We start from the raw sequence: 17,020 nt of genomic DNA, 5'->3' as shown, positions 1-17,020 counted from the left end.
GTGCTCACTTAGGTTACGGCTACAACACAGTTACAGTACAACTATGTTCACTTAAGTTACAGCTACAACACAGTTACATTACAGCTGTGTTCACTTAAGTTACAGCTACAACACAGTTACATTACAACTATGTTCACTTAGGTTACAGCTACAACACAGTTACAGTACAACTATGTTCACTTAAGTTACAGCTACAACACAGTTACATTACAACTGTGTTCACTTAGGTTACAGCTACAACACAGTTACAGTACAACTATGTTCACTTAAGTTACAGCTACAACACAGTTACATTACAGCTGTGTTCACTTAAGTTACAGCTACAACACAGTTACATTACAACTATGTTCACTTAGGTTACAGCTACAACACAGTTACAGTACAACTATGTTCACTTAAGTTACAGCTACAACACAGTTACATTACAACTATGTTCACTTAGGTTACAGCTACAACACAGTTACAGTACAACTATGTTCACTTAAGTTACAGCTACAACACAGTTACATTACAACTGTGTTCACTTAAGTTACAGCTACAACACAGTTACATTACAACTGTGTTCACTTAAGTTACAGCTACAACACAGTTACATTACAACTGTGTTCACTTAAGTTACAGCTACAACACAGTTACATCAGAACAGCACTATAGTTACGATACAGTTACCACATTACGACTTTATGATACATTATTCGGTGCAGCTAAACTCACAGGCTTGGTAGCAACATGTGGTCTTTGCATCCTCATACAACATATTGGATTTATGTAATTATGCTGCGACATTCAGCGACACAGCTAATGCTATTAGACCAGCAGCAATACACTGTGTGCATATAGGGTTTAAGTTACTCAGACCGTTTGTAATAAAACTTTACAGCCAAGAGCACGGTTCAGGTACCATTCAGCTCTCTCTCCATCTTAGCATTGTATCAGTGTTGATTCAGCAGGAACAGTCAGCAGTCAGCTCTACTGTGTACTTCACTGCTGAGTCTTATAATACTGTTCTGACGGGTTAAGCTTGAAGGGTTTTTTTTTCTTTTCTTTTCTTTTTTTTCTTGGCATGCACAGTGGGGGGGGGGGGGGGGGGGTATTTTTGGGCAGTATTTGTGGTATGTTTTTTTTGTTTGTTTTGTTTTGGTTGGTTGGTTCCTATGTCCTTTCTAGCCGTAGGACTTGGTTAGCAGTGGGAGCAGTTCTGTTCCGGTCTGAAAACAATAGTCCACCATCTTCCCCAGCAGGGACCTCTCTCCCTCCTCATTAATCCAGCCAAATAAAATGTCGTGTAGATTAAACTCTAGTTAAGATGAAACTCTAGTTCCCTCATTCATGGTCCCAGTACCTCAGTGAATGTCTCTGTGGAGGCGGAGCCTGAACACAGAGAGTGGACTTGGCTCCTGACAGCTTTTAAAACCAAAAAAAACAGAGGCCACTTCCACAGAGAACGGGGCTCTTCTTTTTTTTTCTTCTTTTTTTTCCTGTTTTGACGCATGTGGGTCAGCAGACGCCCCTGTCCTGCCTGTTCGTGGGGAGACAGAAAGGATAAAAGGTTTGAGTAAAGGGTTTTCTTTTTCAGTTTACATGACCTGACTCAGTCTTGGCTTCTCTCCCCAAGAATGACAGTACAGACAGAATGCTAGATGAGAGTCCTTTGTTCCTCATAGGATAGGAGTCACGATTTTATTCTTTTTTAATGATCCGTTTCTCTGAATGGACATGGTGAAAGAGAAAGGTGTCTGTGATTAATTATTTGTTGAAATGTAGCTAGTCATGTCCTCATGTTATATTTTCAATACATGAATTTCTCTCTCTTTTCATACTTATTTATTCTTCTCTATTTTGTCAAAATTGGGAAATATTTTGGACACAGAGGAAAAAAAATTGAAACATATTGATATTCATGAATGCAAATTATATGCAGAAATATTTGTGAATGCATCTGTAAAGCATATTTTAACATGCGTTCCTTTGTTTTGTTTTCTGTTGACCTTTGAGAGGCGTGTGTGCATTTGTGTGTGTGCGCACGTGTGTGTGTGTGTGTGTGTGTTTCTGTGTGTGTGTGTGGGTGTGTATACATGCTTTTCTGCTTTATTTGTTTTGTGTTTTTTTTCCATACCAGCTGTTGTTATCAGATGTATTTTGTCTGGCGTAGGACACACACAAACCCACAAAACCCACAGACTCAAGGCAATGACTTGCACTGCCACTCTGAGGCTGGCTAACACACACACACACACACAAACACAAACACACACACACACACACACAGGTGGAGCTCTGTGAAAACTGCTCCGTCACTATATTGTAAATGTTCTGGACTGGAGATCGTTGGAAGTGGGCAGACCTGTTTTGCTTCATCTCTCTGCGTCTGGACTGCTCACTTGAGCTCACGCGTCATTTTTCACGTCTTTGTGTCATTTCACGTCGGCAGACGTCGCTGAGTATGTCTGCACAGCTCCGATGTTCTCACAGACCACACTGTGGCGCCGTCTGCTCAGAAACGGGCGCGGCCTGTGCCGTAAAAGCGTCTACGGAGCAGTCCGGGCCGCGGGGTTTTTCTCGGTACCATGCTGTGACCAGTCACGACTGGACATTTTGTGTCTGCACACTCACTGTGAGGCTACAGAACATCTCACACATACACACACACGCGCACACACACACACACACACAACCACACCCGCACGCCTACACACACGCGCGCACACACACACAACCACACCCGCACGCCTACACACACACACACACCCCTGAAGATATGGCACCACCTCCACTGTGTTTCTCTGTCATTCCAGCCAGGCAAACCATTCCACCCTCTCACTGTCTGAAGTTTCACCCGGCGTTGGCACCAGGCTGGTCTGGTTGTGTTCCGTCAGGAGGGGCTTTGTTTTTTTTCCTTTTGTTTTGGTTTTGATTGTAGAAGAAGAAAGTGTGGAGTTTTCTGGATGAAGTCATACCTCTGTGATTAAGCAGTCACCTCAAGCCTCACGCTTCAGCGAACAAATGTGTGTATTCTAGTATTCTTCAGACAAACGGAATCTATGGGGGGGCACACTGGGTTTTTACTGGGGGGGTGGAAGACAGAAATGACCAAATCTTGTGTGGGTTTGTCCCAGGTGAGGGCTATGGTAAGGTTTCAGTCAGATGGTGTCTGGTTTCTCTCTGTCCCTTTTTTACAGTTCTGGACAGACAGTTTTTGATTGATGTCATCTTAACACCAGGTACGCTTTACTGGCCACTGGGCACTGGGACTGTGTTTTTTTTCCCAGCCCAGTTTTCAAACCAACTGAACGGTACAGAGCTCTGTGACCTAAAGGTGAGAGAATTGGTCCTGAGAGACGAAAAGTTTCCTCTGCTTTTATTCACAGGCCAGTTTTTGGCGTGACCACCCTCTGATTTCCTGATCCATAGCCCCACGTGTAGAGGGAACGTATTCCAACTGATAATGATGATGTGAAAAAGACGCGTTGGCTTTGGCTGTAAGAGGAAGAACTCTCTGCTTTTCAGACTGTCTCAGAAATGTCTGGAAGGCCTGACCCTTCCTAAAGCATGTTCACGTGTTTCCGTGTTCTGGCATTGGTTGTAGGAGTTCGTTAGGAAATGAAAATGATTGTATAAAGAAAATATCGACTATTTTATCATTCCCATCTCCAGCATATTGTGATAATGTGACCCATGTGTTGAAATTGCCTAATAAATACAAAGAAGAACCAAATGTTTGTCCTAGATCAATATCACGTTTTTTTAAACTTCTCATACTCTGTGTACAACTTTCCGGAGGCGTCATGTGCTAAATCAGATTACAGGGAGGCATCACGGACGTCTGTCTGTTTTTTTTTTTTTTGTTTTTTTTTTATGTTCAGTCATTGTGCTTGTGGCTGTTGTATCCCACATTAAAGATACACGTGGAGAGAAACAGGTAAGACAAAGATCTCCCAAGATCTCTCGCTTCCTGATGGTCAGAGTGAGGAATAGTTCTCTTCTCAGTGTCACCACTAGGGGGAGCTGTGTTGAACTGGCTCTGTGTCATCAGAGTCTCAGTAATGTGGGTCATGGTCGACAGAAAAGCCGTGGAGATCAGGTCATTTCAGAGGAAGACAGATGCACTGGGTTACAGACATGGAGGAAACATCATGTCAGATCATAAACCAGTTACAACCAGTCTCATAAGACAGCTGGTTACAAACGTGGAAACATCACATCACATAATCAACCAGTGTAAACTCAGTCATCAGGACAAAAACCTGTTCAACTTAATGAGCATAGATTTATACTATTTTCCCCCTCAAAAGACCTGTGTAAGAAATCCCTACGAAGATCTGAAATCCGAAGATTTCTCTGTTTTTAAAATCCAGGACCGGAGCGAAAGAGGTTTTTAATATTTCAGACTGATGATGAAGATGTCTTGAACGGTGAACTTAATGAAAATGGCCTGAGAAGTTGTTCGCTAATTGGTATAAATATTTAATCAGAACATTTCACAGCATTTGAGTAAAGGTCGTTATACCGTCGTTCATTACAAAATCTCGACAAACTTTCTCTCTCTCCCTCTCTCTCTTTCTCTCTCTCCCTCTCTCTTTCTCTCCCTCTCTCTTTCTCTTTTTCTCTCTCTCTCTCTCCCTCTCTTTCTCTCCCTCTCTCTTTCTCTCTCCCTCTCTTTCTCTCCCTCTCTCTTTCTCTCTCTCCCTCCCTCCCTCGCTCTCCCTCTCTCTCATTTTCTCTCCCTCTCTCTCTCCCTCTCTCTCTCTCCCTCTCTTTCTCTACCTCTCTCTCCCTCTCTCTCTCCCTCTCCCTCTCCCTCTCACTCTCTCTCTCTCTCTCCCTGTCACTCTCTCTCTCTCTCTCTCTCCCTCTCTCTCCCTGTCTTTCTCTCTCTCTCTCCCTCTCTTTCTCTCCCTCCCTCTCTCTCTCTTCTCTACCTCCTTCCTCCTCCACGTCTGCCCCTTCTACATCTCCTCTTCCCTCCCTCATTAGTGAACTGACACATACACAAATGCATACAGTACTCCTATACTGGTCAGGGTTTCTGAGAGGAATGATTATTGTGTGTCGTGAGACATCTTGGTTAGTGCATTATTGACACCAGTGATTCAGACTGACTTGTGTGCACCGATGGTCAGCTGCTCATGTCTTGTGAGAAAGAGAGAAGGTTGTCCTCATGTTGTGTTGGTTAACTTGGATCATGGTGTAGCTGACTGGGTCTGAGTCCTCTGGAGTGGTCATGTGACTTTCCTAGAGTAGTCACTGAGAGGTCATAGAAGCCACGGAATCCTCCCTTACTGACGACGTGCATCTCTCCCTCTCTCTCTCTCTCTCACGCCGGTTTATTTCTCTGCCACTCTGCTACGACTTCCATAATGTCCCTCTGCCTCAGTCTTATTGGCAGTCCCAGCCCGTTGCCTTGGAGACAGATTTCTTCTTGATAGACAGGAAGGGGAGCCAATAATAGCTTGAGGTGAGGAACATGGGCTGTGTGGGTTATGGGATGGCCTTTCTCTTAGAATCACACACACACACACACACGTAGAACACTGATGTCTCATTATAGCGGTGTGCAGAGAGTCACTATGATAAACTGTACCCATAACGCACCATTACATACATGTCCACATTTGACTGGTATAGAGGGCTTTATGTAAAATATGAATTGGGTTTTATTTTAAGATACCCCATGTGCCCATTAAAGTTTGATGGTTGTTTTTTAGTGAAGAGTCGGTGTGGAAACTGTGACTGAATGTACTAACTCTGTGTATATTCACTATATGAATCACCTCTGTCTGTGTGTATTCACTATATGAATCACCTCTGTCTGTGTATATTCACTATATAAATCACCTCTGTCTGTGTATATTCACTATATAAATCACCTCTGTCTGTATATAGTGTCTATATAAATCACCTCTGTCTGTGTATATTCACTATATAAATCACCTCTGTCCGTGTATATTCACTATATAAATCAGCTCTGTCTGTGTATATTCACTATATAAATCACCTCTGTCTGTGTATATTCACTATATAAATCACCTCTGTCTGTGTGTATTCACTATATAAATCACCTCTGTCTGTGTATATTCACTATGTAAATCACCTCTGTCTGTGTATATTCACTATGTAAATCACCTCTGTCTGTGTATATTCACTATATAAATCACCTCTGTCTGTGTATATTCACTATATAAATCACCTCTGTCTGTGTATATTCACTATGTAAATCACCTCTGTCTGTGTATATTCACTATATAAATCACCTTTGTCTGTGTATATTCACTATATAAATCACCTCTGTCTGTGTATATTCACTATATAAATCACCTCTGTCTGTGTATATTCACTATATAAACACCTCTGTCTGTGTATATTCTCTATATAAATCACCTCTGTCTGTATATAGTCTCTATATAAATCACCTCTGTCTGTGTATATTCACTATATAAATCACCTCTGTCTGTGTATATTCACTATATAAATCACCTCTGTCTGTGTATATTCACTATGTAAATCACCTCTGTCTGTATATAGTCTCTATATAAATCACCTCTGTCTGTGTATATTCACTATATAAATCACCTCTGTCTGTGTATATTCACTATACAAATCACCTCTGTCTGTGTATATTCACTATGTAAATCACCTCTGTCTGTATATAGTCTCTATATAAATCACCTCTGTCTGTGTATATTCACTATATAAATCACCTCTGTCTGTGTATATTCACTATATAAACACCTCTGTCTGTGTATATTCTCTATATAAATCACCTCTGTCTGTATATAGTCTCTATATAAATCACCTCTGTCTGTGTATATTCACTATATAAATCACCTCTGTCTGTGTATATTCACTATATAAATCACCTCTGTCTGTGTATATTCACTATGTAAATCACCTCTGTCTGTATATAGTCTCTATATAAATCACCTCTGTCTGTGTATATTCACTATATAAATCACCTCTGTCTGTGTATATTCACTATATAAATCACCTCTGTCTGTGTATATTCACTATGTAAATCACCTCTGTCTGTATATAGTCTCTATATAAATCACCTCTGTCTGTGTATATTCACTATATAAATCACCTCTGTCTGTGTATATTCACTATATAAATCACCTCTGTCTGTGTATATTCACTATGTAAATCACCTCTGTCTGTGTATATTCACTATATGAATCCCCTCTGTCTGTGTATATTCACTATATAAATCACCTCTGTCTGTGTATATTCACTATGTAAATCACCTCTGTCTGTATATAGTCTCTATATAAATCACCTCTGTCTGTGTATATTCACTATATAAATCACCTCTGTCTGTGTATATTCACTATATAAATCACCTCTGTCTGTGTATATTCACTATGTAAATCACCTCTGTCTGTGTATATTCACTATATGAATCACCTCTGTCTGTGTATATTCACTATATAAATCACCTCTGTCTGTGTATATTCACTATATAAATCACCTCTGTCTGTGTATATTCACTATATAAATCACCTCTGTCTGTATATAGTGTCTATATAAATCACCTCTGTCTGTGTATATTCACTATATAAATCACCTCTGTCTGTGTATATTCACTATATAAATCACCTCTGTCTGTGTATATCCCCTCTGTCTTGTGTAGCGGTGTTAGCATCTATAGACCTCTGTATGGACACAAGCATTAGTCATGCCCACATGTCTCTTTGTGTATGTGTGCATGTGTGTTCACATGTGTGTCTGTGGTCATGTGTGTTTCACGATGTGTGCGTCTGTGTGTTTAGAGAAAGAGAATGTGAGCGTGTGTGTGCGTGTTTACGTGTTTGTAGACATGTGTATGTGCCTGAGAGTGTGTGTGTGTGTGTGTGTGAGGTCCGTGTCCAGTCGTTCTCTTACTGTGGAGCAGCTTTGAGGCAGATGGTTGTGTCAGTCCCTGGTCGTCATCGCTGGCAGTCTCAGCGTTGGCCAGTCCCGAGCGAGCCCCTACCAGCCTGTGTCCAGCGTGCAGCTACCTGTCCACATAGTCCTGATGACTCACTTTGCTTCCATGACAACCTGACCCAATCACAGCCCGGATAAAAATAACATGGCATCGCTCTGCAAATCGACAGAAACGTCTTAGCATCAGCTGTGTGCCAAGGCTGCAATTGCTTTTCTTTCCTTTCTCTTAGTGACTGCAAGTAGTTTGTGTGTGTGTGTGTGTGTGTGTGTGTGCGCGCGTGTGTGTGTGTTTGTGCGTGTGTGTGTGTGTGTGTGTGTGTTTGTGCGTGTGTTTGTGCAGGTGTGTGTGCGTGTGTACGTGTGCGTGTGCGTGTGTGTACGCTAACATTCATTGACTCTCATAGCTCTCAGTCTTTAAAGCTTGACACTCATGAGACACCCATGAGACCTAGCATTGCTGGGTTGAAAATTGGCTCAGTTCTTCACACAACACTGGATGCTGCAGTAAGTGTGTGTGTGTGTGTGTGTGTGTGTGTTCAATAATGTGGGTTTATAAGTGGTGTTTTTTGAGTATCTGTGTTTCCAACACCATTTGGTCAAATGATAACATGATATCATGATTCTTCAGAGTTACAGAGCAGTTTTTACCATAAGTATATGTATCATTTTGAATATTGAGTGGTCACAGGTAGTAATGGTCATCGTAGCGCTGATGGAGATGAACACAGTCGTTAACACACATATAAACACCCTTTCATTTCTCATCCTCACTGGTGTCATTAAAAACAGGAGCAGATGGTTCATTCTAAGAGTCCAGCCTTAAGGAAGATAAGCAGCGTAAACCTCTGGATGCCTGATTACAGCTCTCACACTGCAGACCTGTTTGAACTGATCACAACTCTCACACTGCAGACCTGTTTGAACTGATCACAACTCTCACACTGCAGACCTGTTTGAACTGATCACAACTCTCACACTGCAGACCTGTTTGAACTGATTACAATTCTCACACTGCAGACCTGTTTGAACTGATTACAACTCTCACACTGCAGACCTGTTTGAACTGATTACAACTCTCACACTGCAGACCTGTTTTAAATGGCCACGGGCTGTGCTCAGCACGGGAACACACAGCAAACATCACCCAGGAACTCACCCTGAAAACACAGAGCAGAAACGGGGTGTGAGCTAGTAATCGACACCACAGACATGTACTGAGGTGATATGAAAAGTCTGTGGTCATGGTCTGAGTTCTCAGGGTTCTCCCGGGCTTCACTCGGACTCTCTGTACTGAAGTGTAGAGTTCTGCTTTGCGTGGGAGACAGGTAGGTCTCAGTGCAGTGTCACTGTATCACTCTGCTTTGACTGGGGATTCCTGAGAACTGAACTGACAACATGTCCAATCAAATGAGCCTGAGATGGGTGGTGAGACGAGTCAAGCCAAGACTGCTCTCTGTCCAAACGTGTCACGTCAGCTCTGCCACTCAATGAACTCTAACAGCCTGGGACGGGAATATCGGCAGTTGCTGGTGTTCTGTGTGTTGGAGGAAACGCGTGGTAGACTGTTTCAGGTGGACGCAGAGTTCCAGGGGATTTTGCAGAATTCAGAGAAGGTCCTTCTCGTTTCTATGTGCACTACGGTGAAGATACAAGATCTCCCAATGTCTGGGGAACAGTTGTTGTCTCAATGGAAACCCTCTGTTCTGGAACAGACAGATTCACCATCTACACACAGAGGAGAGGAGAGGAGAGGAGAGGAGAGGAGAGGAGAGGAGAGGAGAGGAGAGAGGAGAGGAGAGGAGAGGAGAGGAGAGGAGAGGAGAGGAGAGGAGAGGAGAGGAGAGGAGAGGAGAGGAGGGTGCTTCTATGGAATATGGATTTTTCCTCAGCAGAAGGGAGACTTCAAAGCCAGCTATTGAAAGAGGATTAGCCCCTCCCCAGAGGGCCGGCGGATGATAATTAGAAAGCCGGGGTCAGAAATGAGGAATGAACCAAATGGTTTTGCTATGATGGGCTAATCGGACCTAATCTCCCACAGTCAGAGAAAGCCAGAGGACACAGCAAAAGCAAAGAGACCCCACCAGCACAGCCCTGCAGGTCAGACACTCCCTGTTTGTTCCCATTCGACTCTAAACCAGTACAGCCCATATAAATGTCAGAATCTGACATTTGGTGAAGTTCTAATAAACCGGCACAGTTCTGCCATCCTCTTCTGATTAACCCTGAGGTCTGCGCTATCCAATTTGACTTTGTCTTTTTATTTATGGTTTACAGTAATTAAAACTCTCTCGTTATCCCCTGGCGTTCTGTGAATGGCAGTTTGGTGTGAGGAGACAATGCATGAGGAAAGGTTACATCCTGTAAAATTTACCTTATTTACCAGAATCATCGAGAGCTTCTGATGCTCAGGTTTAACGATGAATGGGCCTGTTGACTTTGGGCATTGATGCATGAGTTTCAAGCTGCAGTGTTTAGACGACGTTTGTATGTGTGGGAAGAATAAACGGAACTGTTTTTGTTTCACGTGACACTTTTTCATGTTTCCTTCATGTTGTATTGTCGTATTACTTAACAGTATAGGAGTGCGTGTTCAGTGTATCGAGGCAAAGCATGTTAAAATCACTCCATTCCTTTTACCCTTGGGTTGCTTTACCACGCGGGTCCTACTGTGGAGACTATGTTTTCATAACTGTAATCTCAAACAGAATCAATGTGCAATGTCGCATGCTTTACTGGCAACTGGTAAACAAGCACCTGATTTTCTTTACTCTTCATAAATAGACCTGAGGCCCTGGGCAGCTGTCGTCTAGAGGTGAGAGAACCGGACTCATGACCAATCGATTCCCAGGACTGACATCCATGGCTGTGTGCCCTTGGGCAAGGCACTTAACCCAAGTGCCCCCCGGGCACAAGGAATGCTGCCCACTGCTCCTGCGTCTGGTTTGTGTGTGTGTTCACTACCGGTGTGTTGGATGGGTTAAGTGCAGAGGACAAATTCAGTGCTCACTGTTCACAGTGTGTGTGTGTGTGTGTGTGATCAGAGACATTTACATCTACATCTTGAAAATGAAAAGAAATAGAGTGATTAACACACACACACACATACACACACACACATACACACACACACACACACACACTCACATACACACACACATACACATACACACACACATACACATACAGTACTCATATACATACACACACATACACATACACATACACATACACATACAGTACTCATATACATACACATACTCATACAGTACTCATATACATACACACACACATATACATACTCACACACATATACATACAGTACTCATATACATACTCACACACATACAATACTCATATACATACTCATACATATATACATACACATACAGTACTCATACACATACTCATACATATATACATACACATACAGTACTCATATACATACTCATACACAAGTTTCAAGTTTATTTAGAGCCCAATATCACTGTTTACAGTCTCAAAGGGCTTTACAGGCCACAACAGTCAAATCAAAATATGACAGCACCCCCTGACTTAATCCTCATGGCAGGCAAGAAAAAACTCCCCAAAAACCCAAAAGGGAAATGGGAAAATGGGAGAAATCTTGAGGAGGACCACAGAGAGAGGAGACCCCTCCTTGGTCAGACAGGTGTGCAATAGGTGCCGACCACGTGGGCAGTTACAATTGAAAGTAAATTGGGGCATGAACAAAGGGGATGGCGATGCTGACAGGAGGCTGACAGGGGGATGAAAGATGATAACACCAGGATGGATCGGTCCACAGGGCGGGAGGAGTCAGGATCACTGGTGTCTCAGGAGTAGCATGTGTGGCTCGACAGAGAGAGAGAGAGGGAGAGAGAGAGAGAGACACATTGTTAGATGTTCATTTCCACATAATGGTTAAGGTAAATATACATCGTGTGCTGAGTGCAGGCAGAGACTCCAGCAGGACTAACTAGTACAGCATAGTTAAAAGGGAGAGCTAGAAGGTAATATGGCCATGAGGGCACTCTAGGACACAAGGCGGCCACCCACTCCACCGTCAACAAACCTGAGTGAACATGTTAGAGTGGGGGGGGCGACAGCATCCAAACATCCCAGTTCACCAAACATTCTATGCCCGAGAACCCTCCAGATCTTCTCCTTTGCCTAGTAAAGAGCCATTAGCAAAAGGCTTGGCTAAACAGATAAGTTTTCAGCCTTGACTTAAACATAGAGACTGTGTCTGAGTCTCGAACATCAATTGGGAGGCAGTTCCATAACTGTGGGGCTCTGTAAGAGAAGGCTCTGCCCCCTGCTGTAGCCATCATAACTCGAGGTACCAACAAATAGCCTGCACCTTTTGATCTAAGTAGGCGTGGTGGATCATAAGAGACCAGGAGTTCGCGCAGGTACTGTGGCGCAAGACCATTTAATGCTCTATATGTTAATAGTAAGATTTTATAATCAATATGAGATTTGACTGGGAGCCAGTGCAGTGTGCATAAGATAGGGGTGATGTGATCATATCTTTTGGTTCTAGTAAGAACTCTGGCTGCTGCATTCTGAACTAACTGTAGCTTATTTATACACCTATTAGAACATCCAGACAGTAAAGCATGACAGTAGTCTAACCGTCTAACCTAGAGGTAATGAAAGCATGAACCAATTTCTCAGCATCTTGAAAGGACAATGTATTTCTTATCCTGTTAATATTTCAAAGATGAAAGAAGGCTATCCTGGTAATATTATCTACATGAGCTTCAAATGAAAGACTGGGGTCAATAATTACACCATAATTACACCAAGGTACTCATATACATACTCATACACATATACATACACATACACATATACATACTCATACACATATACATACACATACAGTACTCATACACATATACATACACATACAGTACTCATACACATATACATACACATACAGTACTCATATACATATACATACACATATACATACACATACAGTACTCATACACATAGACATACACATACAGTACTCATATACATACTCAAACACATATACATACACATACAGTACTCATATACATACTCATACACATACACATACAGTACTCATATACATACTCATACACATATACATACTCATACACATACACATACACATACCGTACTCATATACATACACATACACATACACATACAGTACTCATATACATACTCATACACATATACATACACATACACACACACACACACACACACACACACACACACACACATACACATACAGTACTCATATACATACTCATACACATATACATACACATACAGTACTCATATACATACTCATATACATACTCATACACATACACACACACACACACACACACACACACACACACACACACACACATACACATACAGTACTCATATACATACACATACACATATACATACACTTACACATACAGTACACATATACATACACATACGGTACTATAGAGGGCTCCTCTAATCAAACCTCTGACAGATACAGTATAAGCCACTGAAACACTGGTCTGTTTGTGACGTGTGGGGGGTAACTGGTGTTTTCCGTGTGAACGGGTCTGTTTGTGACAGGGACACAATGAGAGGGGCCAGGCAGGGTGCAGTGGGGGGGGGGGGGGCAGACCCAGCAGCCTGGTCTTTGGTCTTTTCCTCTCCCAGTCTATTTAAAGCTACTCAGCTCCAGGGCCAATAGCATGTTCTCTACCCCCCCCCCCCCCTTCACATCCATCTTTGCCCTCTTTCTCTCTCTCTCTCTGCCCCTCCTTCTCCATCTCTCTCTTTCTCTCTGAATCCCCCCCCCTCCTCTCTCTCTCTCTCTCTCTCTCTCTCTCACACACACACACGCGCGCGTGCACACAGTGTTCCTCTGAGTACTGGGTGCAGGACGTGTGAGTGGAAAGGGGAGGGAGATTAAATTCGGGTGAGATATTGGGCTGAATTAAATCTGCCAGAGAAAAGAAAAAAAAAACCCATAAGCCAGGACTTCAGTGGTGTCTGAGAGAAAAGTCGTCAGGGGACAGAGTCGTGGCTGAGGGTGGAGAGAAGTCGTCAGGGGACAGAGGGTCGTGGGTTAGGGTGGAGAAATGGTCTCCATCACTCTGTTCTGTATCTCTGTGGTGATCCATAGCACAGGTGGAACACCTTCCAGCTGCAGCGAATGTGAGAAAGTGTGTGTGAGGGACAGCTTTGCTTTGAGCTCTGGAGGGCTCAGTGTTCTTTTCTCCCGGGAATGACTGAATGACCTTGACTATGTCCTTCTGATGTAACGGTGATGTAGCCGTTGATCTGGAATCTCTGGGTTTTCCCATTGAACACTGTGCCATTTCCCAAAGAAGCAGAACTTCCCAGTGCCTCAGTGTTACAGAAACAGACACACTCTACGAGGAGTCTACACCGTCCTCATAAGCACACAGCTGGGAAGTTATAGTGACATTTTTTAAGTGTGAATATAACATGAGCGTGTCAGAGGCTTATCAGACCATGAATAACTGGCTCAAATTCACCTCTTGTCTAAATGCAAACTCTGCATTATTCAGCAAAATCTGTTCACAAATACATGGGCTTGCAAAGTCTCTCCTTCCTCTTCCTCTAGTCTCTCCTTCCTCTCCCTCAAGTCTCTCCTCCCTCTTCCTCTAGTCTCTCCTCCTTCTTCCTCTAGTCTCTCCTCCTTCTTCTTGTAGTTGTTGTTATTGTTCTTGTCGTCATTGTTGTTGTTTATTTTTGGTACTGGGCATTAGTCAGGCCTGTGTGACTGGGGCTACTGGTTTGAGTGGGGTTTAGAACTGAATATATATCAGCTTCTGTCATACATCATGTGTCAGAACCGGAATATAATCAGCCTCTGGGACAAGAGATTTCTGATGAATTAAAAATAAAAACAATAAACAGCCCACCCCCAAGGCAGAGTCATCCCTGCTGGTTTTAACAATGACTTTGGTGACGCATGATTCCAAAGGCTTGTTTTCTGTTCATTATTTTGTGAATTCCACTGAACAACTCTTCCCTGTCACAGTTTGGCCCTCTCACACACACACACACACACACACACACATACACACCCCCTCTGGCCTCATTCGGACTCGCTGTGAGGGTCACGTTGGATGCATGCCCAGTGTCTCTAATAAAGAGACAAATGTCACACGTGATTCTCAGAGGGAGAGACGTCTGCAGAGACTGCCGCAGAGAGCAGTAGAGCAAAACACACATTTGTCAGATTTGTGTGTCTCTCTCTCTCTCTCTCTTTTTTCCCAGCCATGCGGTCATGGTCCATGGAGACAACTGCAGGACATGGTATAAGTCACATTATAATATACTGGCCATGCATGTTCATATACCATTATACTATCCATATTGTATCTCTCTTTTCTGTCTTTCTCTCTAAAACCTCCCCAGTAAATCCTAGTCATGTCTTCTCTCACTCTCTCTCTCTCTCTCTCTCTCTCTCTCTCTCTGTCCCTCTCTCTCTCTCTGTCCCTCTCTCTCTATACCTCTGTCTAAGCCAGAGCCCATTGGGGTGGATTGATAATTACCTGCTGCGGAGCGTCTGCATTGCACCACTCTCTGTGTGTGTGTGTGTTTGTGTGGGTGTGTTGGCCAGATCACCGGAATTCCCACCGGTCACTACCCTGCAAATGTCCCCTGGAGATTTAACACAGGACAGAACATTTACGCTCCGTCCCGTGACGTTTGACTGTCAGGCCAGTTTACATCATATGTGACAAGCTTAGTGATGACAGAGATGGGTACAGTCAAGATGTGGATGTGACCCGGCCAGCGACGTCTCTGTCAGACCCATGTGAGTATTTGCTCTTTAAACACATGCCTGCAGATTAAGGTCTGTGTATCTAAGAGATGTGTTTGTAGCAGGCTGGATTAGGTCTCGGTGTTTTCGGAAAGGACAAACAGAGGAGGGGGCGGGGGTCTGTTTGCCAGCTTAGGCAATGATTACAAAATCCCTCAGAAGATTTCCCTCTGTGCATTTTGTTTCAGGAGTGTGAAATCTCTTTCTCTCTCTCTCACTCTCTCTCCCTCTCTCTTTCTCTCTCTCTCTCTCTCTCTCTCTCTCTGTTAGTGATCCAGAAACCCTGGGAGCATACTGAGTCTTAATCCTTCACAAACTTTGCCAAACAGAGATGTTAGTGTGTTAGCCTCCCTGAAAGCTCTGCTAACGTGAGTGGAACACATTAGCCGGGCCAAATGTTCTCAGAGAGCGTTACCACGCCAGTTCCAGGTCGCTGACCACCTCCTCTCTCACTGAGTCTGCTCAGAGGCACAAAACAGAACACAGTCCTGCAACATCAGCTTACTCTGAAATCAGCCAATAGCCACGCAGCACCGTGGATTGTGATACACGTACATGATCGGGGCATGTCATCACTGTCACCATGTGTTACCTTGACCTCAGGCTGACAGGCTCAGGCAAGATCAGAAATGACCTTACAGATCCAGTCATTTTCAAATACATGAATAAATAAATGAAAAACTGAATAGACAGATAGATAGATACATACATACATACATACATAGACAGATAGACAGATACATACATACATACATACATACATACATACATACATACTAGGGATGTGCAGAGAGCCCAGTACTTGTATTTGAATAAATGTGGAAATAGGCATAACAATCCTGTTTTTGTTTTTATTATACTTATAATTTTAGGATATAAAATTGTTAATATAAGTGTTTTTCAATAAACTATTGCAGCAATTGTGAACACTTAAATGTAGCCTAATATTGGTTTATGGTTTTCATTGATAAGAAAATCATTTTAAAACTAACATTCAGATCCTAATCCACACTCAAGCCAATAAACTAAACTCTAAACTAATAGATGCCTATATGAGCACTATGAACCCCGTCACACAGGCTGACTGAGCACTGAGCACAGCGTGTAGGTGAACTAGCTAGTAGCTACACTGAGCTAACATAGGCTAATCTCCTACATGGAGCATCTTGTGAAGTTATATTTTAGTATAAGTTTCACAAATAACAAAATACACATTATCACCACATTATCATAAGTATCAGGACTTTGAAAAGATTGTGCAAGAAACTG

Source organism: Chanos chanos, chromosome 1 (genome assembly GCF_902362185.1).
Source record: "Chanos chanos chromosome 1, fChaCha1.1, whole genome shotgun sequence".
NCBI classification, from domain to species: Eukaryota; Metazoa; Chordata; class Actinopteri; order Gonorynchiformes; family Chanidae; genus Chanos; species Chanos chanos.
The sequence above is the reverse complement of the archived record's forward strand: the minus strand, read 5'-3'. Positions refer to the sequence as shown.